This window comes from Papio anubis, chromosome 11 (genome assembly GCF_008728515.1).
Source record: "Papio anubis isolate 15944 chromosome 11, Panubis1.0, whole genome shotgun sequence".
NCBI classification, from domain to species: domain Eukaryota; kingdom Metazoa; phylum Chordata; class Mammalia; order Primates; family Cercopithecidae; genus Papio; species Papio anubis.
The window spans coordinates 55016354-55039184 of NC_044986.1; the positions used below are offsets into that span (position 1 = coordinate 55016354).

The 22831-nt window shown below is 38.6% G+C and overlaps 1 pseudogene across 1 annotated transcript; it reads right to left on the reverse strand.

Moving 5' to 3' along the window:
- Nucleotides 1-20491: 20491 nt before the first annotated feature.
- On the reverse strand, nucleotides 20492-21577 carry LOC101001208 (annotated as a pseudogene). Its single transcript, XR_161654.5, has one exon. The product of XR_161654.5 is annotated as a calcium uptake protein 1, mitochondrial pseudogene (transcript).
- Between the last annotated feature and the right edge of the window lie 1254 nt (nucleotides 21578-22831).

Sequence of the window (22831 nt, forward strand, 5' to 3'; positions counted from 1 at the left end):
AAGCCTGGCAGAGACACAACAAAAAAAGAGGATTTTAGACCAAAATCCCTGATGAACATCGATACAAAAATCCTCAATAAAATACTGGCAAACTGAATCCAGCAGCACATCAAAAAGCTTATCCACCATGATCAAGTGGGCTTCATCCTTGGGATGCAAGGTTGGTTCAACATACACAAATCAATAAATGTAATCCAGCATATAAACAGAACCAAAGACAAAAACCACGTGATTATCTCAACAGATGCAGAAAAGGCCTTTGACAAAATTCAGCAGCCCTTCATGATAAAACTCGCAATAAATTCGGTATTGATGGAACATATCTCTAAATAATAAGAGCTACTTATGACAAACCCACAGCCAGTATCATACTGAATGGGCAAAAACTGGAAGCATTCCCCTTGAAAACTGGCACAAGACAGGGATGCCCTCTCTCACCACTCCTATTCAACATAGTGTTGTAAGTTCTGGCCAGGGCAATCAGGCAAGAGAAAGAAATAAAGGGGTATTCAATTAGGAAAAGAAGAAGTCAAATTGTCCCTGTTTGCAGATGACATGATTGTATATTTAGAAAACACCATTGTCTCAGCCCAAAATCTCCTTAAGCTGATAAGCAACTTCAGCAAAGTCTCAGGATACAAAATCAATGTGCAAAAGTCACTAGCATTCTTATACACCAATAACAGACAAACAGAGAGCCAAATCATGAATGAACTCCATTCACAATTGCTTCAAAGAGAATCAAATACCTAGGAATCCAACTTACAAGGGATGTGAAGGACCTCTTCAAGGAGAACTACTAACCACTGCTCAATGAAATAAAAGAGGACACAAACAAATGGAAGAACATTCCATGCTCATGGATAGGAACAATCATTATCGTGAAAATGGCCATACTGCCCAAGGTAATGTATAGATTCAATGCCATCCCCATGAGGCTACCAATGAGTTTCTTCACAGAATTGGAAAAAAACTACTTTAAAGTTCATATGGAATGAAAAAAGAGCCCGCATTGCCAAGACAGTCCTAAGCCAAAAGAACAAAGCTGGAGACATGACGCTACCTGACTTCAAACTATACCACAAAGCTACAGTAACCAAAACAGCATGGTACTGGTACCAAAACAGAGCTATAGACCAATGGAACAGAACAGAGCCCTCAGAAATAATACCACATATCTACAACAATCTGATCTTTGACAAACTTGACAAAAACCAGAAATGGGGAAAGGATTCCCTATTTAATAAATGGTGCCAGGAAAACGGGCTACCCATAAGTAGAAAGCTGAAACTGGATCCCTTCCTTACACCTTATACAAAAATTAATTCAAGATGGATTAGAGACTTAAATGTTAGACCTAAAACCATAAAAACCCTGGAAGAAAACCTAGGCAATACCATTCAGGACATAGGCATGGGCAAGGACTTCATGTCTAAAACACCAAAAGCAATGGCAATAAAAGCCAAAATTGACAAATGGGATCTAATTAAACTAAAGAGCTTCTGCACAGCCAAAGAAACTACCATCAGAGTGAACAGGCAACCTATAGAATGGGAGAAAAGTTTTGCAATCTATTCCTCTGGCAAAGGGCTAATATCCAGAACCTACAAAGACGTCAAACACATTTACAAGAAAAAAACAAACAACCCCATCAAAAAGTGGGCAAAGGATATGAACAGACACTTCTCAAAAGGAGACATTTATGCAACCAACAGACACATGAAAAAAATGCTCATCATCACTAGTCATAAGAGAAGTGCAAATCAAAACCACAATGAGATATCATCTCACACCAGTTAGCATGATGATCATTAAAAAGTCAGGAAACAACAGGTGCTGGAGAGGATGTGGAGAAATAGGAACACTTTTACACTGTTGGTGGGACTGTACACTAGTTCAACCATTGTGGAAGACAGTGTGGCAATTCCCCAAGGATCTAGAACTAGAAATACCATTTGACCCACCCATCTCATTACTGGGTATATACTCAAAGGATTATAACTCATGCTGCTGTAAAGACACATGCACAGGTATGTTTATTGTGGCACTACTCACAATAGCAAAGACTTGGAACCAACCCAAATGTCCATCAATGACAGACTGGATTAAGAAAATGTGGCACATATATACCATGAAATACTATGCAGCCATAAAAAAGGATGAGTTCATGTCCTTTGTAGGGACATGGATGCAGCTGGAAACCATCCTTCTCAGCAAACTATTGCAAGAACAGAAAACCAAACACCACATATTCTCACTCATAGGTGGGAAACCATCATTCTCAGCAAACTATTGCAAGAACAGAAAACCAAACACCGCATATTCTCACTCATAGGTGGGAATTGAACAATGAGAACACTTGGACACAGGAAGGGTAACATCACACACCAGGGCCCGTTGTGGGGTGGGGGGAGGAGGGAGGCGGTAGGGATAGTATTAGGAGATATACCTAATGTAAATGACAAGTTAATGGGTGCAGCACCACAACATGGCACATGTATACATATGTAACAAACCTGCACATTTTGCACATGTACACTAGAACTTAATGTATAATAAAAAAGAAAAAAATGATTAAAGGAAATTTTAAAATTATAACAAAAAGTAAAACTATGTTTTTATCCCACATAATTAATATTTTATTATATGTACTTTTTATTGTTTTTAAAGTAATTAAACAATATGGATAAAACAAAAATTCCCATATATATCCCTGTTCTTAATTGCAGACCACAAAATCAACTCTGTGTTTCAGCAGAAAGGAATTTTTCGAAGGGTAATAGAGCAGCACATAGAATCTCAGGGAGGGCAGAGAACCAGACTTGCTTGCACATAGCCAGGACCAGTAGAGATAGACGGCATTACCAACCTCACCATGGAGCTCTTGTAACAGAAGCACCATTACTGTTGCCACACATTACCCAGGATCTATAATGGAAGTTAAAACTCTGCCACAATGTCTCAGAAGAATCACATGCTTTCACCATCAAGCTTATCAGGAGTTTCCACAGGCAGACCACCATCTTACGATGCTTACTTTCTACTGCAGTTGTATACAAGACTCTCTGCTTGGCAGATCCTTAGCCATAGGAGGAATCCTAGCTGCAAGAAATGTGGTTCTTCCCATTTCATTCCTTGACAAGCTAAAAAGGGATGATATGAGCATGGAGCAATTAACAGTGTCTTCGCCAGACTCTTTGACCACCAATCCCAGTCCCTTTCTTCTGTAACCCTTTGCCTATCCACCTCCAGAAGTAACCAATGCACACATTTAACTATAAAAAATATACATTATAAATTTATATACATTATGTTTTCCTTACATGGTTCTACAAATTTATTTTTCTTTTTCACGTATTTGAGATCTGTTCACTCTCGCATATTGTTAATTGGTACCCTCCATCGGGATATAGGCCATTTTACTTTTAAAATTTATTTTTATTTGGTTTTATTTTATTTTTATTCACTTTTGATGGACATTCAGTTTGTCCTTTTTTTTTTAGTATTATAAAGACTAATAAAATTAATATCACTACATTTATTTCCTTGGGAATATTTATACAAATTATTCTAGGCCAGAGTCCCAAATTCCCTGATGGTAAGAATCACCTGGAGGCTCTTATAATACAGATACAGTTTCCTAGGCTTCCCTATATCACTCAAGGGCCAAACAGAAAACTTGGAACACTCAAAAAAATTGAAGCAGGTTTAATTACAAAAGGACTATTTATAAAAAACATGAGTATAGATCATGGGATGAAAAAACTTTGGCTGTAAAGGACCAGATCATAAATATTTCAGGCTTTGTAGGCCACATACAGCTTCTGTTGCATATTCTTCATCACCTTTTTCACAACTCTTTAAAAAAGTAAGAGCTACTCTGAGCTAAACAACTACAAAAACAGGTTGGCAGTTTGCTGACCCCTGGCTTTGATGAAACGAGGAATAGTACAGTCATCTGGAGCTAGTAGCAACTAAGGTTTTACTACCCAGACCTGAAAGGAAGAGACAGGTTACTGTAACCTGAAAGAAAAAAGGATATCCTGTAGAGTTACACGCCTTGAGGGAACCATGAGAGAGCCAGTCTGTGGAGAGCTTCCAAGAAGGAGTTAAACTCCACTGTCTGCCTTCCTACCAGGGCTCCCCATTGGCTAAACCAACTCTGAAGCTAGAAGAAATGGAGCCCTGCTGTTGTAATGTAGCCCAGCCTTCTGTGACACAGAGTAGGTTGGAAAGGTGGAGAGTAGGTGTGGAAGAATGAACAGAAGGTATCTAAGAGGCATCCATTGGTGATTCTGAGAGAGGAATGGCTGGGATGGAACCTAGGAGTTTGTGCTTTTAACAGTAAACCAAATGATGTTTACCAAACTTGAGAAATACTGTTCAAGGATAAATAGCTAGAAGTGAAATTGCTTGATCATAGTGTATGTGAGTTATTGATTTTAAAGCTAAATTATTTTGCATTGTGACCATATCAGTTTAATCTACAACCTGCCATACAGAAAAACAACTAATGTCCTCCTTAATCTTCACCAAATACTTGATATTGTTAAACTTTTCAAAATTTGCTAACTTAATTAGTAAAACATGAAATATTTTCAGTTGCATTATTAGTGGTATTTATCTGATTTCCAAGAAGATGAATGTATTTTCATATATTTGTCATTTCAATATCCCTTTTAAAATTTTTAGTGATCTTTACCCATTTTCTACCGTATTGTTTTTCTTTTTCTTATTAATTGGCCAGAATTCTTTATATATTCTGGATACAATCTTATGTCTAATATATGCTGCAAGTACCTTTTCCTAGTCTGTGGCTTATTTTTTTTCATCCTTGTATATGTTATTTTTATTTTTTTGCCATATGCGATTTGAAAATTTTTATGTAGTACAATTTTTAATCTTTTTTATTTTAATTTGTGTTTTGTATTATTTCTGACTTTTTCTATCAAAAGTTCATTAATGTATGTTCTTTCTTCTAGCAATTTTGTAGTTTTTTTTTTTACTTAATATATTTGAAATTTGAATTTTTTCCTTCAAACATAACAATATACCAAAATGTCTATAAAATTATACTGTGTATAAGTTAGTATATCTTGGATTTAGAATTCATTTAAATAAATTACATTTTTCTTAGGGCCAACGTGAATGAATTGTTAGACAGTAGATATTTGAAAGTGCCAATACAGAGAATTTTGAAAGAAAGGAGATTTCAGCTTTGGCAATCTTTGATTAAAATAAAGAGTATTGCATAAAGGGCAAAGAAAGTAAAAACACTAGTCCAATTAGTATTAAACATGAAAAAATATTTCTCAATATAACATTATTACCATGTATTCTTGTTAGAACACTCTAATTTAAAACATGTTCAAGTTTAGCCATTTGGTTAATAACTAACCTGTTATTTCTGTTAGAAGTAATGGCAAGAGGGATTTTAACAGATGGAAAATAATATTAAGATAATATTTTTGAAATCTTGTTCAAAAGGTGGCCTGAGTACATACATCTACCTCAAATATCCCTACATTCCTTCTGAAACAAGAGAAATTCATTAATTGGAAATATAGGTTGAGTGTGGTGGCTTGTGCCTCTAAGCCCAGCACTTTGGGAGGCCAAGGCAGGAGGATTGCTTGAGCTCATTAGTACAAGACCAGCCTGGGCAACATGGCGAAACCCTGTTTCTACAAAAAATTACAAAAATTAGCTGGGCATAGTGGTGCACACCTGTGCTGCCAGGTACATGGGAGGCTGAGGTGGGAGAATTGCTTGAGCCCAGGAGGTGGAGGCTGCAGTGAGCCATGATTGTGCCACTGTACTTCAACCTGGCAGGTGACAGAGTAAGACCTTGTCTCAAAAAAAAAGAAAAAAGAAAAAGGAAGAAGAATTGAATATGTGATAATAAGAGTCTAGAATACAAAAGGACAACTTGCATCCAGAAAATTTTGAGGAAATCATGGAAATATATGAAATAGATATAATCAGATTAATGGGATTAAAAAACAAAATAAAAAAGATTAGACGATGCTTACTTTCCCTTAAACAGAGGCTTAGACGCTCCTTCCCTGAGGAGCACCCATAAATAAAGCTCCAAACTTGAAGTCAGAAAGGTGCTGGTAATTATTTAGAGACCCACAGTGTGAAGGGCCAGACCAGTAAGGCCTTTCACCTACCCTCTACCTCCTACCTCCTAGCAGAGGCCTCTAGGACAAGGCCTTATTATTAACTTAACTAAGCAAAAAGTTAAAGCTCCAGGCTTATTCTCTGAAAAATTGGTTAGTCAGCCTGAGGAGTATTTCTAGAGTAGATATTATGGCCTGAGAGAAAAACAAACAAACAAACAAACAAATTTGAGGAAATTCAAGACCTACATATCAGAAATTAATTTTTTTAAAGCCAATTTTTTTTTCAAAAGTGAAATACTTAAAATTTTTCTACTACAGAGTAAAATGCTCCTTGCATTGGCAGTTTTGGGATCCACAGTCTGTCTGTTTTCTCCCTGACTGTTGATATGCCCTGTCACTTACAGCTCACAATAAGCCAATCATTCATTCAACAAACATGACTTGGGTGATTGTCAGGCATAGAGCAGGAAATGAGACGAACATGTCCCTGCCCTCATTGTGCTTATACTTTAGAGGTGAAAGACACATAATAATCAACCAAGCCACTATATAAGATAGAAATTCAAATTCTGAGAACTGCTAAGATGAAAATAATCAGGAAAATGTGTGAGGTAGTAGGGGGCTACTTCAAATTGCACATCAGAACAGGCCTTTTTGAACTAAGATCTGCAGAAGGAAAAGAAATCACTTATGAGAAAAGTAGGGTGACAGAGCATCCTGGACAGTGGGAGAGAACAGAGCTAACCAACACTCCTGTTTTTAGGGTTGCTGATAATTGATTGCAGAACTTTGCACTGATGTGTAAGTAGGCGTTTGTGTAGTTTTGTGTATGTGCACGTTTTTGCCACAAAATTACAAAAACGAAAAGAAAAAGGAACAGACCTAGATGAGTGGAAGGGAAAAGGTTTCTAGTGGACTTCTGTTTGCCAGCTTTTCTTTCTGCCCCCTTTTGCTTTTCCCTTTGGGGAACTCTCATTCTCCCACTCATTGGTTCATGGTAGAATTGTTGACCACAATGTCTTCTACCCCTGTGAAGAGGTGAATATAAGGCCCAAATGAAAGCTTTCTCTAGGTGTTTGAATCTTAAGTGGAGTGACTTAATGAGAAAAGTGTTTGGAGTTGTGTCATTTTGAAAGCAACTCCCTAAATAGACTGCACATTGCTTTCTGTTCTCTGTCTTCTCCACTCACCTGTCCCCAGCTGCCTGGTACTTTTCTTTCAGAGGCAATTCTCTGTTTTCAATTCTGTATGTCACTCAAAATCATTCCAGTGAATTCCTTCTCCTTATCAGCTCAGGTTGTACAGAGTTGATTTCTGTTCTTCACAACCAAATTATGCTAACTTGACAGAAAACCATTGCAGGCACCCACAGTAATCAACCTAGATCTTCAATTATAAAGGAACTGACAACCAAAAATCACACAATATTTGGAGAAAACAGCAGAAAAGACAATAACCAAAATGAACAAATAGAAAAACTGACCTCTGAGTTAACAGAAGCACAAAGGACAAAGTTATGATTATGAAACCTAAATAAAGATTGTAAACCTTGACCAAGAAAAAATATATCTAATTTATAAAAATGAGGCTAGAGACATGAAAACAGTTGAATGAATGTGTTCAATTTCTCATCTTTCACAGTGTGAAGTCAACAAACTCCTTAATAATTCAAGCCAGAGTGGTGTAAATATATTATTCAAACTTGTAACAGTCAACACCAAAAAAAAAGAAGAAAGAAAGAGAAAGAAAGAAAAAGAAAGAAAGAAAGAAAAGAAAGAAAGAAAAAAGAAAGAAAGAAAGCAAAGAAAGAAAGAAAGAAAAGAAAGAAAGAAAGGAAGAAAGAAAGAGAAAGAAAGAAAAGAAAGAAAAAATAGGATGCACTTAAAGCAACTACTTCAGGATTTGGACATTAAAAAAGAGATTTTGAATTTTAGATTCTTCTTCATGGTTTGAGGTTTTTAAACTTCATCTGGGTATTACTTTAATTAAAATTAATCTTACTTTAAATAAAAAATAATTTGTATTATACAAATGGTGCATATTATTAGTTAACACTTGCTTATGTTTAATTTTTAAATAAGAAACTATATCCATTTAGGCTGGGGTATTTAGGACCTTCCAAATCTCATTCTTGACCAATGACTCTCCCAAGGGTCTACAACATGAAGTGCATACACAGGAGGCAAAGCAAGATAAACAGAAGGTAAAGGAACACTTTAGTCCTAGCTGTGTCTTATTTGACAATCCAGTGCTCAACACTGTGAACTAGTTATCTGGGCTGTGACACGCCTGGCAGGGACTTTATTCCTTAACCTGGAAGCCAGTTAAGCAGGCTGTGAAGCAGGCTCAGTCTGTTTTCCCCATTTATGCCAGAATCAGATCATGCACCCTCATGGAAAAGAAGTCCAATCAGAGAATTTGAAGCCTCAGAGACAGAGCCCAAGAGAGATTTTTCTCTCTTGCCAAACTGATGCAGAGAAGGGAATATAATCCAGGGACACTGAACACTGTACCTTCCACGTTGAAGCAGCCCTGAGCTCTCCCCATTTTAGTCACATCGAAGTAAACAGGGAGAGATGGGAAAGAAAAGTTCTATCCACATGTGCTGACCTTTTGACCCAAAGGTTCTCAGCCTGGTTATACATTGAAATCACCTGGGAAACTTGAAGACTTCTAAGACCTGGGCTGCATCCCCAGAAATTGATTTAATTGCTCTCAGGTACATCTTGTACAGTGAGCACTTTAAAATTTCCCCAGGTGGGGTATGGACTAACAATTCTGAAATGGCTTTTTCTGTATACTGGAGTAAAAAGATCAGTAAATGGGCAATGCATGGTGTGAGTCAGGTTTCTCATTGTCTGGGGCAGGGAAGTTACAGATCAGCAAGAAGGGAAGGCTAGAATGAACTTTGTAGGCTGGATTAGAGTTCAAGACATCAGTATGAACTTATGTTTAACTATACACACACAAACCCAAATAGATACAGAAACAATTACAGATATGTGTGTGTATACAGACTAATATACAAATATATATTACCTAGCTCTGTACTAACAGCAATGACACTTCAACAGCAATTAGCATTCCCACTTTCCAGATCTTGGTGACTACTTATCATTTTCCAATCAAAAGAACCAGGTTTCTTGGGAGAAATGACTGATTTTAGTGCCAGGGCATGAAAAATTCAAGATGAACTGGAAGCATCTTAAGCATCTTGTGCTATGAGAAACTAAGGCAGTGTTCAAAAAAATAAAAGGATGGCATTATGTCAAAGGGACACAGGAACCAACCCGAAAGAACTCCTAATGGCCAAAACTGAAAAGATTTGAGCAATAAAATTTAAAAATGTGGTACTGTATTACAACTCAAAGTACAATATGAATACACATGAGTCCATACTATTATAAATAACTGAATTAATAGGGATAACGAGACAAACATTTCTTACAGAATAATCCCAAATAATTTGTGTACATATTTCCCTTCCCAGGAGATGGAGCTTAATTCTTCCCTCATCTTCCTTAGGGTGGGCTAGACTTTGTAAATTCTTTCCAAAGAATAAAGTAGGAAAAGGGAAAAAATGTAATAGTAACTTATGGTGGAGAAATCTGGAAAACATGACTTTAACAAAGTGATGAAGATTGAAGGTTAACATCACCTGCGATGCCATGTGGTCATCATGGATCCCTTGGTGTTATGTGATGAGAAAGGCACTTCGCCTTTGTGGTACTATTCCCATAAACCCACAATCCCAGTCTAATTATGAGAAAAACAGACAAATCCAAGTTGAAGAACATTCTGTAAAATACTTACTTGTACTCCTTAAAGCTGTTAAGGAAAGCCAGGAAACACTGGTAACATGTTACAGACAAGAGGAGACTGAGAGACATAAAGTCTAAATGCAGTGTGGTACTCCGGACTGCATCCTTGAATGGAAAAAGAGTGTAATAGAAAAACTGGGGAAATCAGGATAAAGTCTGGATTATAGTTAATTGTAATGCACCATTGCTGGTTTCTTAGTTCTGGCAAATACACCATAATAAAATAAAATAATAACATAAGGGAAAACTGGGTGAGGGATATATGGGAAATCTGCATTATTTCTGCTGCAACCTTTCTATATATCTAAAATTAATCCAAAATAAAAGTTTATTTAAACAAAAACAACAAATCAAGCAGATCAAGTATGGGGCAAGGATTCCCAGGAATGAAGTAGAGAGGTTCAAAATGATCTAAATAAAATAAAGTTCTCATAATATGTGAAGAAACTTCCCAGGTGATTCTAATTGTAACCAAATTTGAGAATCACTTTTTAAATCCTTTGAAATCTTTGTTTCTAGAACATGTGACCAAGCAGCAGTCTTTGATTTTGACCAGAGGTCTCCTCTCCTATTGAGGTAGAGAGAAGAGGAAATTTGAAAGCAAAGTTTTTAAACTACTCACCACAGAGGCCAGGGATCTATATCAGGGTTGTGGGGAAACATAGAGGATTGTGGATATTTAATTGTTCTTAGTTTTCACTAAACAGGGTTTTCAGGCATATTTAGGAAAACACAGGAGAACTCAGAATTAAATCAGCACTGTCTTGTAGTGGGAAACAGTGTTAATAGTTAGGAGATGTTCATTTCAGCAATTTAAGTAGATTCTAGATAACCAGAATTCAGGGACGTCCTAGGCATATACACTTGGTCAGTGTTTTCTTGTCTTGGCACATGTAGGCATTCGATTCTCTTTTTTTTTTTGGCCTCATTTTATTTTATTTTACCTATTTATATACTTTTTTTGTACTAATCTTTTTTCCTTTTATTTCTAGTTGCCACATAATAATTGTACGTATTTATGGGATACAGAGTGATATCTTGATATGAGAATCCAATATGTAATGATCAAATCAGGGTAATTAGCATACCCAGGACCTCAAACATTTATTATGTATTTGCATTGGGAACATTCCAAATTCTCTTTTCTAGCTTTTTGCAAATATGCAATAAGTTATTAATAATGATATTCACCTGCCAGTTCTATAGAACACTAGAACTTATTCCTCCTCTTAGCTGTAACTTTGTATTTATTAATCAATCTCTCCCTATGCTTCCCCCTCCTCTTCCCAGACTCTGATAGTCTCTACTCCTATGAGCTTAACTTTATTTTACCTCCGACATATGAATGGGAACATGTAGTATTCATCTTTCTCTGCCTGAATTATTTTACTTAACATAAGGTTCTCCAGGATCATCCATGTTGTCATGAATGACAGGATTTTATTATTTTTTGTGTCTGAATAGTATTTCAACAACATTTTTTTATTGTTCCATTTGTTGATGGACATTTAAGTTGATTCCATATCTTGGCTATTAGGAATAGTGCTGTGATAAACATGGGTGTGCAGATATCTCTTCAATATACTGATTCCCTTTCCTTTGGATAAATATCCAGTAGTGGGATTGATAGATCTTAGGTACTTCTATTTTTAGTCTTTTGAGAAGCCTCCATACTGTTTTCCATGTAGCTGTACATATTTACATTTCTACCACAGTGTATGAGTTCCCTTTTCTCCACATCCTTGCCAGCATTTGTTATTTTTGTCTTTCTAGTAATAGTCATTCTAACTGGGGTGAGATAATATCTCATTGCAGTTTTTATTTGTATTTCCCTGATTATTAGTGATATAATAATATCATTAGCGTAGGGTGCCTAGGTCATTTTTTCATACACTTGTTGGTCATTTGTATTTCTTCTTTTGTGAAATGTCTATTCAGAGCTTTTGCTGATTTTTAAAATCAGATTGTTAGGTTTTTGCTGTTAAATTGTTTGAGTTTCTTGTTTATGCTTTCTATTAGTCTTTTATTGGGCATATAGTTTGCACATATTTTTACCCATTCTACATGTTATTTCTTCACTCTGATGATTATTTTCTTTGCTGTGCAGACTTTTTAGTTTCATGTGGTCCCATTTGTCTATTTTTGTTTTGGTTCCTTGTGCTTTTATAGTCTTACCCATAAAATATTTGCTTAGACCAATGTTCTGAAGCATTTCCCCTATGTTTTCTTTTAGTAGCTTTGTAGTTTTTGAGTCTTACATTTTAAGATCCATTTTGAGTTGATTTTTGCATATGATAAGAGATAGGGGTCTAGTTAGTTTCATTCTTCTGTGTATTGATATCCATTTCACTGGGTACCATTAATTGAAGAGGGTGGCCCTTCCCCAATGTTCTTGGTTCCTTTATCAAAAATCAGTTAGCTGTAAATACATGAGTTTATTTCTAGGCTCTGTATTCTGTTTCATTGGTCTATGTATTTGTTTTTATATCAATAACATGCTGTTTTGTTTACTATAGCTTTGTAGCATATTTCAAAGTCAGGTAGTGTGATGCCTCCAGCTTTGTTTTTATGCTCCAATCGCATTGGCTATTCAGGGCATTTTGTGGTTCCATATACAATTTAGAATTTTTTTTTTTATTTATGTGAAGAAAGCCATTGGTATTTTGATAGAAATCCTTATCAATTCCTAGCAAATCTGTAAACTACTCTGGGCAGTATTGACATTTCAACAATATTCACTCTTCTAATCCATGAGCATGAGTTGACTTTCCATTTTTGTGTCCCTTTCCATTCCTTTAATCAGTGTTTTATATTTCTCATTATAGAGATCTTTCACCTCCTTGGTTATATTTATTTCTTAATATTTTATTTTTTATAGCTATTATGAATGAGATTGCATTCTTGACTTCTTTTTTAGCTAGCTTGTGATTGGCATGCAGAAATTCTACTAATTTTTGTATATTGATTTTGTATCCTGCAACTTTACTAAATTTGTTTATCAGTTCTAGGAGATGTTGGGCAAGTCTTGATGTTTTTCTGCGTATAAGATCATGTCATCTGCCAAGAGGAACAATTTGACTTTCTTTATTTCCAATCTGATTGCTCTTTGTTTCTTTCTCTTGCCTAATTCCTCTGGCTAGGACTTTTAGTACCATGCTGAATAGGAGTGGTAAAAGTAGATATTGTTGTCTTATTCTAGTTCTGGTTCAGTATGATGGTAGCTGTGGGTTTGTCATATATAGCTTTTGTGTTGGGATTTGTTTCTTCTATACATAATATGTTGAGAGTTTTTATCATAAAGGGATGTTAAATTCCATTAAATGCTTTTTCTACATCAATTGAGATAACTATAGGGTTTTTTTTGGGGGGGGGGGAGATGCTTATTGCAAACGGTTATAATTAAAGGGGTATTTTAGAAGTGTTTGTTTAAGACAGAGGGCAAACAGCCTCCCAGCCAGGCCTCAGCTTTAGAGGCCCATCCTGGAGGGGAAGCGGCTTTTGCAGGGAACATGAGCTCAATCACTATTGCTCACTAAGCACAGAGTCACACTGGAGTCATCTTAGGGAGGCTGCGAGGAAGAAAAGAGAGTGCAGAGAGCCATGAAGCAACTACTTTAAATTCTGAATCTTGCTGTGTTCCCACTGAGCATGCTGCCTTCCTAGAGCAGACCTCGGAGCCATCCCAGGGACTAACACAGATCCTTCCTGGGGCGCAGGCTTCTCACGCTAGCGTAGGGTGCCTAGGTCATCCTCATCCTCATTTATCATCACAGACTTCTTTCTGCCTACCAGATATCTTCCCTACTTGTGGCTTTAAAATACCAGCAGGAGGGAAAGCAAGGAATGTTCTTGTTAATATAAATCCATAGCAAAAACGATTTGAGAACTGGATGCTTCCCAGGGTTGGCAGGTGTGTGGATGGTTCCCCGCATTCTTTATCCACCGGGTGCTTGAATGGGTAGTGCTGTTTAGGCTGCCAAATGTCCGAGCTTTTCAGACTTGTTCATGTTTTTGAGAACCTATGGGGATAATCATCGGGCAGAATCAGAGCCCAGCAGAACACGGGGACGGGGAAGGGTGAAGAGGGGAAACCGACAGAGTCCTGAGGTCATCCCCGGAAGGAAGGGACACTACTTCCAGAAGTAGCAGAACAAAGGGCTCTGCCGAGACTCTGCAGAGGGGATCTGGGGTACTGGGGGTGGAGAGGTCCCCTCTTGCAGTGTGGGGTTACTGTTTGGGTAAAGCAAAGTCCCGCGAAGTTTCAGCACATTTGCCACATGACCTGTATGAGGCTGGCAGTGAAACCATGCCTTGAAGGCTTTTCCATTCTCATCACGCTGCTTCATGATGAAACAAATTTTTATTGCTCAGCTCTCGCCGCCAAGAAAACGCCACATCACACACGCGGGTCTGGAGAGTTCCACTTCAGCCACTCGTCCCGGCCACCTGCTGCATGTCACTTACATATGGGTAAAACCAGTGCAGGAGGGGCTGGAGCAAGATGGTCAATAGGAGCCGGGCCCGCCTTCAACTCCCCAGCCGCTGCATACGACCGTGATTTCGGCACAACCCAGGTACTGGGTTCATCTCACTGGGGAGGCGCCGGAAGATCGGTACTGGTCAGCTGCAGCCCGTAATTCGCCAGCTTAGAAGGAAGCAGGGCTGCAGGCAATGCCTCGCCCCAGCCAAAGTGGAATCCCTTTCCTAGCCAGGGAACTGAGACACACAACACCTGGAGAATCGTGGGTAACCTCCCACCCCAATACTGCTGAGCAAACAGGCACACCAGAGATATCCCACACCTGGCTGGGAGGGAACCCACACCCACGAGCTCTCATTGCTATCACAGCAGTCTGTGATCTACCGCAAGGCAGCAGGCTGGGGAGGGGCTGCCTGCCTAGGGCTGGCAGGTAAACAAGCTGCTGGGTCGGCTGGGTGGCTCACAGCAAGGAAACTCCTGCCCCTCAGACCCTGGGGGCACAGTAAACAATAACAAAGCAAAGCAGATACCTCTCCAGACCCAAACGACTCTGTCTGACAGCTTTGAAGAGTAGCAGTGGGATCTCCCCAACACGGAGGTTGAGATCTGAGAAGGGACATCTCTACTCAAGCGGCCATTCCTGACCCTGAGTAGCCTAACTGGGAGACATCCCCACCAGGGGCAGTCTGACACCCCTGATACCTCACAGGGTGGAGGCACACACTCTGGAGTGAAGCTTCCAAAGCAAGAATCAGACAGGTACACTTGCTTTTGTTCGGTAAAATATTCATCTTCTGGGTGGCCCTGCTGCTGATACCTTGAGCAAACAGGGCTTCGGAGGGTCCGCCAGTCTCCATTCCCAGCTTGAGGTCCATCACAGGAAAGGAAAACTATCAAACAGGAAGGGCGACAATTTGCACAAAACCCCCATCAGCATCACCATCATCAAAGACCAGAGGTGATAAAACCACAAAGATGGGGAAAAAGCAGGGCAGTGCCGGAAAATTAAAAATAGCACACCCCCCGCAAAGCATGAGCGCCGCGAGTCACCCAGCAACGACCAAGCTGGACGAGAAATGACTCTGACGATGAGAGAAAGAAGGCTTCAGTCCATCAAATTTCTCAGAGCTGAGGAATTGATGACCTGTTGTGCAGCAAAACCCAAAATCTTTGAATTGACGGTTAGAATTTAATGGAATTTGGTAGAAGGTCATAAACGAATGAAAGATGAAAGCACAACACCGAAAATACGGACAAATGCACACAAGCTTCGTAACCGAATTGGACAATCAATATGAGTATCAGCGCATTGAGGATCAATGAATGAAATGAAGCTTTGTGAAGAGAAACCGGCAGCAGCCAAAAAGAAATGAACAAAGCCTGCAGCAAGCATGGGATTGCAAAGACCACCCACGCCTGATTTGGGGAAATGAAAGCAGGGGAAAATGGAACCAAGTTGGAAAACACTTCAGGATATCAACCCATCCCCAACTCTAGAATTCAAATCCAGGAAATACAGAGAACGCTTTTCTACAAAGATACTCCTCGAGACATAACCCAAGACATGTTACAATTGCCAGATTCACCAAAGCTGTTTCATGAAAATCTAAGGGCAGCCAGAGAAGTGCCTGGTTACCTAATAAAGGGAAGCCTTCCATCAGACTCACAGACTCGCAGAAACTCTATGCTTCTACAGAAGTAAATAATATTCAACATTCTTAAAGAAAAGAATTTTAAACCCAGAATTTCATATCCAGCCAAACAAGTTTCATAAGCAAGATATCAAAATCCTTACAGATAAAGGCAATGCTTGAGATTTTGTCACCACGCCTTGCAAAGAGACCTGAAGGAAGTAACAAACATGGAAAAGGAAACGAACCGCCCAGCCATTCCCAAAAACATGCCAAAATGTAAAAGACCATCGAAGCAGGGGAAGAAACTATTATATCAACCACGAGCAAAATAACCAGTTAATATCATAATGGCAGGATCAAGTTCACACATAACAATCTTAACCTTAAATGTAAATGGACTAAATGTCTAATTAAGAGACACAGACTGGCAAACTGGATAAAGACAAGATTCCATCAGTCTGCTGTGATCGTGAGACCCATCCTTCCAGAGACATACATAGCTCAAAATAGTGGATGGAGGAAGATTAATGCCAAATGTAGAACAAAAAAGCGGGGTTGTAATACTAGTCTCTGATAAAACAGACTTTTAAACCATCAAAAATCAAAAGAGATGTAAAGAAGGCCATTACATAATGGTAAAGGGATCAATTCAACAGGAAGAGCTTGCTAACTATCCTAAATATATATGCACCTGTATTATGAGCAATCTAGATTCATGTTCCTTAGAGACTTACAAAGAGACTTAGACTTACACAATAATAATGGGAGACTTCAACACTCCACTGTCAACATTAGACAGATCAACGAGACATGCTAACAAGGGATATCCAGGAATTGAACTCATCTCTGCAGCAAGCAGACCTAATACAGACATCTATAGAACTCTCCACTCCCAAATCAACAGAATATACATTCTTCTCAGCACCACATTGTACTTTATTCCAAAATTGACCAATGAATTGGAAGCGCAAAGCACTCCTCAGCAAATGTACAAGAACAGAAATTATTGCATAAACTGTCTCTCAGACCACAGTGCAATCAAACTAGAACTCAGGATCAAGAAACTCAATCAAACCACCAACTACATGAAACTGAACAACCGCTCCTGAAACTACCAAAGCATCACAAATGGAAGGCAGGAATAAAGATGTTCTTGAAACCAACAGAACAAAGATACAACATACCTGTGAATCTCTGGGACACACTTTAAAGCAGTGTGTGAGGAAATGATAGCACTAAATTTCCATTCCTACTTTCACAAGAGAAAGCAGGAAGATCTAAAATTGACACTCTAACATCGCACAACGGTGCACCTGAGAAGCAAGAGCAAACACATTCGGAAGCTAGCAGAAGGTTGAATAACTAAGATCAGAGTAGCAACTGAAGATAGAGACACAAAAACCCTCCAAAAAATCTAATGAATCCAGGAGTTGGTTTTTTGAAAAAGATCAACAAAATTGACAGACCAATTAGCAAGACTAATAAAGAAGAAAGTAGAGGCAACCCAACCACTTAATTAAAATGATAAAGGGATATCACCACTCCACCCCACAGAAATATGCAAACGCCATCAGAGAATACTATAAACACCTCACGTAAATAAACTGAAAAATCTAGAAGAAATGGATACTTCCTGACACTTACACTTTCCCCAAGACTCAAACCACAGGAAGAAGTTGAATCCCCTAATAGAGATCAATAGTAGTTTCAAAATTGAAAGCAACAATTAATAGCCAGCCTACCAACCAAAAAAGTCCAGGTCCCATGCATCCACAGCTGAATTCTACTCAGAGGCGCAAGGAGTTTTGGTACCATTCCTTCTGGAAACTATTCCAATCAATAGAAAAAGAGGGAATCCTCCTCAATCACATTTTATGAGGCCAACATCATCCTTGATACCAAAGCCTGGCAGAGATAAGCACAAAAAAGAGAGAATTTTGTAATTACTATCCCTGGATGAACACGATGCAAAAATCCTCAATAAAATACTGGCAAACCGGATTCAGCAACACATCAAAGCCATCCAACAAGGATCAAGTGGGCTTTAATTTGGATGATGCAAGGCTGGTTCAACATTCACAACCACAAACATAATCCAGCATAAACAGTAGAACCAAAGACAAGAACCATGGCTTCAATAGATGCAGAAAGGCTTTTGACAAACAACAGCCTCATAAAACGCCAATAAATTGCATTGATGGAACGTACCTCAAAATAATAAGAGCTATTTATGACAAAAGATCCCACAGCCAATACTCATCACTGTCAAAACTGGAAAATTCCCTTGAAAACTGCTAATAAGACAGGATGCCCTCTCTCACCAATTCTATTCAACATTAGTGGCTGGAAGTTCGGCTAGGCAATAGCGAGAAGAAATCAGGGTATTCAGTTAGGAAAGAAGAAGTCAAATTGTCCTGCCAGATGACATGATTGTATATTTAGAAATCAGCCGCCCCAGCCCAAAATCTCCTCAAGCTGATAAGCAACTTCAGCAAGTCCAGATACAAAATTAATGCAAAATCACAAAGCATCTTTATACACCAGTAACAGACAAACAGAGAGCCAAATCATGAATGAACTTCCATTCACAATTGCTTCAAAGAGAATCAAACACTTCCAGGAATCCAACTTGCGGCGGATGGAAGGACCTCTCTGAGAACTACAAACCACTGCTCCAGTGAAATACAAAAGAGGACACACAAACAAATGAAGAACATACCATGCCTATGGATAGGAAGAGATCGTGGAAAACGCCATACTGCCTAAGTAAATTATAGATTCAACAATGCCATCCCATCAAGCTACCAATGAGTTTCTTCACAATGGAAAAAAACTGCTTTAAAGTTCATATGGAACCAAAGCCCGCGATTCCTATTATTATCAACCGCAATAAAGAACAAAGCTGGAGACGCTACCTGACTTCAAACTATATAAGGCTAAGGCAGTAACTAAAACAGCATGCAGTACTGGTATCCAAAACAGAGAGATATAGACCAATGGAACAGAACAGAGTCCCTGTAGAAATAATACAAATTTCACATCTACAGCCATCTGACTTGACAAACTGAGAGAACAAGAAAATGGGAAAGGATTCCTATTTAATAAATGGTAGTTGGGAATACAGCTAAGGTAGAAAAGCTGAAACTGATCCTTCTGGCCTTATGAAAATTAATTCAAGATGGATTAGAGACTTGAAATTAGACCTAATACCATAAAAAATCCTAGAGGAAAACAGGTACCTTATCTGGTGACATAGGCATGGGCAAAGATCTCCATGTCTAAAACACCAAAGCAACGGCAGCAAAAGCTGCCAAATTGACAAATGGGATTCATTGTTCAAAGTAGCTTCTGCACAGCAAAGAACATAGAACAGGGCAACCTACAGAATGGGAAGAGAAAATTTGCAATTCACTCATCTGACAAAGGGCTAATCCAGAACCTACAAAGAACTCAAACAAATCTCTATGTTTGAAAACAAACAACCCCATCAAAAGTGGGCAAAGGACATTTCAAAAGAAGATATCCACAGCCAACAAACACGAAAAATGCTCACTACCACACGAGAAATCAAAACACAATGATACCATCTACACCAGTTATACCGCATCATTAAAAAGTCAGGAAACAACAGGTGCTGGAGAGGATGTGGAGAAATAGAACACTTTTACACTGCTGTGGACGTAAATCAGGTTCAACCATTATGGAAAAACAGTATGCATGTATTCCCAAGGATCTTAGAACTAGATGTACCATAGCGGACCCAGCCATCCCATTACTTGTATGAGGTTCAAAGATTATAAATGCGTTGCCTGCACATGCACACGATGTTTATTATTGCAGCATCATTCACAGCCAGCAAAGACTTGAATCAACCTACAATGTCCATCAGTGACAGATTGGATTAAAGAAATGTGGGCATTATATACACCGCAGTCACTTATGCAGCCATAAAAATCACATGAGTTTGTGTCCTTTGTAATGACGCAGCTATCCATCATTCTTAAAGCAAACTATCATAAGAACAGAAACCAACACCGTGATGTTCACTCATAGGTGGAACTGAAATGAGGGACTACCTGACTGTGGAACATCACACTGGGGCTTCATCATGGGAGGGATTTCCATTGGGAGTTATACCTGATGTAAATGATTTGAAGATGGGGTGCAGCACACCAAGGCACAAGCACATAAATAACAACCTGCACGTTATGCACATGTGTACCCTACAACTTATAGCATAATAATAATAAATAAATAAATAACAAATAAAAAAAAAAAAATCCAGTGCAGTGTCCACATCATTAATGTTCTTAGGGAAAGTGCTCCACCTGAAATGTCAGACCTTTCCTCTTGAGAAGTGTTTGAGCTGCCTCTGCATGGCGTCGCTTGGATCCGCACCTCATCAGGCAAGGCAACCGTTCTCAGCACTCTGGCCATCCACAGGGTCATGGCGTTCAAACTCGAGCTTCAGAACATCATGCTGAAGTTTACGCTGAAATTCGAGGAAGTTTTTGATTGTCAGCTTTCCCTTTAGATCAGCTCCAAAAAAGTAGGTTGTGAGGGCTGAACACAAGCCAGACTTGAGGGTATTGCCAGTAGTCGGACGATCTCTGTGGCACATACCCATACTGGTTTGGGAGCGAATGATGCTCTGAACCTATTCAAACTCCTCCATATCTACTTCTCCATCTCCATTCAAATCAAACATCTTGAAGGCAATTTCAAAATTTTTCTGAGGAGTGGAAAGAAGAGTTGTAAGGAAAATGTAGTCTGAAAAGGATATGAGCCCACATTCTCCAAGGGTGTAAAATATACTTCCTTTATCAGCAAATTTTTCTCGTTCCTGGGAAATTTTCTTTCCATCAAAACGTTTTATTATATATTGATCCAGACCCAAGTGTTCTGGTTGTTTTTCATTGGGTGTTATGGATCACACAAAATCTTCTGGCGTCATAAACACTTCTGCTTCACCAGGCTCACTGATGACTTTCAAGGTGGCAAAATATCGGAAGATTTTGTCTGGTGTGGAGTAGGCTCGAATCCTATTCTCATATTCCATCACTTTTCTGTCTCTGAATCCAGAACGTTTCTTCTTTTTCTCTTCTGGATGAGGCGCAAGATCTGCAGTCTTTTTTCATGGTTACAAACATCCCCTTCATCTTTAGTCTTCCCTTTATCACCAATGTCACTTTTTAGGTTGTCTACACATGGTGGAGATTCTGCATGGGCCCTATTCCACAAAAGACCAGTACTTGCAGTTACTGCAGATGCTCCCAGGAAAGCCACCATCATTAGTCTTCGCCGGATCTGGATGGGCTGTGATCCTCCATGGTACCATCGAGAACCCACAGCCAGTTCTGCCAAAGCAGAAAGTGAGTTCAGACGAAACATCCCTCCAGAGTCCGAGACTCACGCGTCCAAGCACGAGCTCCAGCAGCTCCTCAGTCAAAGCCGCCCACCTCTGACAGCCATAGAGATGAAACAGCGGAGACAAACCTCCACCTCCTCCGCCCACCCTCACGTGACTCTCCTAGCCGCTGGGCCTGTCGGGATCTTCAACTATAGGGTTTTTAATCCTTCATTCTGTTGATTAGTTTACATGTGTTGAACCATTCTTGCATCCCTGGGATAAATCCCACTTGATTATGATGTATAATCTTTTTGATGTGCTATTAGATTCGGTTTGCTAGTATTGTGTTGAAGATTTTTGCATCTATGTTTATCAGGGATACTGACCAGTAGCATTCATTAATTGTGTCCCTATCTAGTTTGGTTTCCAGGTAAAACTGGCCTCATAGAATGAATTAAGACAAATTTTCTTCACTTCAATTTTTTGCAAGAGTTTGAGAAGAATTGGTGTTAGTTCTTCTTAAAATGTTTCGTAGAATTCAGCAGTAAATTATTCAGTCCCGGGATTTTTCTTGTTGGGAGACGTTTTACTACTGATTCAATATTGTTACTCATTGTTGGTCTGTTCAGGTTTTGTATTTCTTCTTGATTTAATCTTGGTGGGTTATATGTGTCCAGTAATTATCTGTTTCCTCTAGGTTTTCCAATATGTCAGCATATAAAACTCATACAATATAGACATGTGATAGTCATGCAGTATCATTCATAATAGTCTCTAATGATCCTTTGTATTTCTGTGATCAGTTATAATGTCTTTTTCATTTCTGATTTTATTTATTTGGATCATCTCTCTTTTTTCCTAGTCTAGCTGATGGTTTGTTGATTTAACTTTTCAAAAAACCAATTTTTTATTTCATTGAGTTTTTTGTTGCTTTCTTGTTTCTGTTTTATTTAGTTCTGGCCTGCTCTTTATTATTTCCTTTCTTCTACTAATTTCGGGTTTAGTATTTTCTTTGCTCATTCCGTGAGGTTCATAAGTAGGTTGTTTATATTTGAAATACTTCTACTTTTATAATGTGGGCATTTATTGCTATAACCCCTTGGTGCTGTTTTTGTTGCATCCCATTGGTTTGGGTATGTTGTATTTTTATTTTCATTTGTTTCAAGAAATTTTTTCATTTCCTTTTTAATTTCTTCGTAGACCTATTGGTGATTCAAGAACATGTTGCTGAATTTCCACGTATTTGTACAGTTTCCAGAGTTCCTCTTGTTATTGATTTCTAGATTTATTCAATTGTGTTCTAAGATACTTGGTATGATTTTGAGTTTTAAAAATTTGTTGAGACTTGGCTGGGTGCGGTGGCTGACACCTATAATCCCAACACTTTGGGAGGTCGATGCAGGCGGATCATGAGATCAGGAGAT